The 2433-nt window shown below is 44.1% G+C and overlaps 1 protein-coding gene across 1 annotated transcript in view; it reads right to left on the bottom strand.

The window, feature by feature from the left end:
* The window catches only part of ADCY8 (adenylate cyclase 8 (brain)), a 137080-nt gene that overhangs the window by 133876 nt on the left and 771 nt on the right, over nucleotides 1-2433 (bottom strand). The gene's annotated exons all lie outside the window — the stretch shown is intronic.

Here is a 2433-nt window from a genome sequence, read left to right as displayed (position 1 = left end):
GAGCTTGGGATATCTGAGGAACAGAATGTGGACAGTATTTGGAACCTGAAGAAGAGAAGAGAAAGAAAGATAGAGAAGCAGCAGCCAGCTCACAGAGGCTCAAGGAGGCCATGGTAAGGGGTTAGGATTTATTCTAGTTGCTACGAGAGGCTGTTGGCAGGTTTTAAGTGTGCCTTGTAGAAGGTGGGGCAAAAGTAGGCTTGGGTTGTTCTTATGGAAAATAATGAATAAATAATGATACAAGAATAAACTGTGTTTCACATACTCACAACTGTAAACCTACTTTTGCCACACCCAAGCAGGGAAGACCAAACAGTGCCTATTCAAAAATCACAGATTTTTATTTTTAATTTTTAAAGCGATTACACTTCATCTTCATCCCTCTGCAGGATCTAAGAAAGAAGCTTGGGCCTGTAGAGGGCGCCAAAGGAAAACGTTTTGTGGCCAAAGCCACAAAGGCTCTTTCAGCACCTAAAGGGAAGGATAGCGCTCAGATTGTTAGGTGAAAGGTGACTCAACTTAGAAATTGTAGTTCATCCACAACTCCTCCTTAAACAGAAAGTTTGATGAACTTGGTTTGTATGTACCAGGACCTTGGCTTTCACAGTGTAGGATTGTTTATGATGAGGTGGGTGTGGGAAGACATGTTGGGGTTATTTTTAATCTCCTGCCATCTGGTAGTATTTGAGTAGAATATAAAACAAATATGGAGCCAAAATTTACTTTCTGGATTCATTTGGCATGAAAAGTGTCTCTATACTTAGAACTTAGAAAATATTCATCTTTTGCCACTTAGGATGTGTTTTTCCAAATACTATTCCAAGCCGACTGGATGAAATCTTTTGGTAACGCGTCCCGAGGAAGGCTAGTGTATGAAAAAGCAGTAGCTTATAATGGAATTTTCTGCACGTGACCAAATAGCTATGCTGTATTGTGAGAACAACCTATAGAGAAAAAAAGAGATGGGGAAAGAAAGACGAGAGGACAAAAGGAGAGGATGGGAAGGGGGAAAGGGAGGAGAGGGAACAGAGATCTGATGGTTAGGTATGGTAACAAAAATGCAAAAACAATAATGAGAAAACTTGGAAGAACATGAGAGATTCAATTCAGATCCATGTACAAACAGGATTGAGAAACACAGTTAAAATATAATGTTATACAATCCAAAATTGAATCTTTATCACAAGGAGGTATTAAGGTTCCTGGTCATTTTGATACAACTTTCATTATTGTCTTTAATTAGAAAAGTTCAGCCAGTCATCCCCTACTAACCGAGGCTCTCATGGCCCCATCTCATGCCTGAGGACCATGGCCACACACTTTATATACTCGTTGCTCTACACAGGGACCCTTCAGGAAGCACTATAAACACTGCCAACCAGATGACTAGCCTGAGCAATGCAGACAGAGCCATCGGAGAAGGGAGAGAATCCTAAACTGCCAGAAGCCCAGAAGGTCAACCATGGGTCAACTACTCACACGGTGCCAGCGCTCTACAAATCATGAGCAATTTTCAGAGGTGTTGTACCAGCTTATCTTATGAACCATCTGTTCAAAGCTGGCACACGGAGGAGGAGTTTTTAAGCTTCAGGTACAGCAGAAGTGGCACAGAGCCCGAGGCTAGAGCAGGGACTCACCGAGCGGCCAGCACCTGTCACCAGCCTTCTATGGGAAAACACTTCCCCTGATGTGTTCCCCTCATCTTTATCCAGAAGCCCCCAAACCCAGTCTCCTGTTACCACCAGACATTTGGCAAAGAAAGTGCCAGACCATAAATTATCTATTGATTCTAATGAGCTGAAACAATAGAGGCACTGTCTACCTTCTCATTCACAGACAATGGGAACTTTGTTCACCTAAACACATCCATATTTAATAGGGAAACAGCGGAATAAAGCGGGAGAAAGGGACCTGAAGGGTCAGGTTCCATCTAAATATTTCAAACTGTCTGCATTAATATGCTCCTTTTCAATTAAGCAAAACTTGCTTTCTTGGTCAATGACACCCACCTTGGCCCCAATTCTCAAGGTTGACTGATTGAGTATTGGGGTGGCTTCTGCAAAGAAGACATCATCAGTAGGCCCCCAAAGCAATCAAGAATTCTCAGATAAATGTGTGTCATAGGATTGTCTGCAGTATGGGGTGAGATGACAGAAGTCGGGTTCCAGCACCAGCAATTAGTATGTGCTTAGCAAACGTTGATTCCTCCGAGCATTGAGGATGTGCGGCCCGAAGATACACAGCAGCCCAGCTCTGAATCACAGAGTCCCTTAGCACTCCCTGCCGGGACTCTCAGAGCCAAGCTGGTAGGAAATGGGTCACCTTCTCAACTGGGTGCTTCTCCTCCCCCCTGCCTCCTGCTCCAGAGACTACTGACCCCGGGGAGGTGTGCGGAGTAGGAAGACGCTGGCTTCCTGGCTGATGTCAGGGATG

Source organism: Myotis davidii, unplaced genomic scaffold, assembly GCF_000327345.1.
Source record: "Myotis davidii unplaced genomic scaffold, ASM32734v1 scaffold30, whole genome shotgun sequence".
Taxonomy (NCBI): Eukaryota; Metazoa; Chordata; class Mammalia; order Chiroptera; family Vespertilionidae; genus Myotis; species Myotis davidii.
This window is presented reverse-complemented; position numbering and strand designations above follow the sequence as displayed.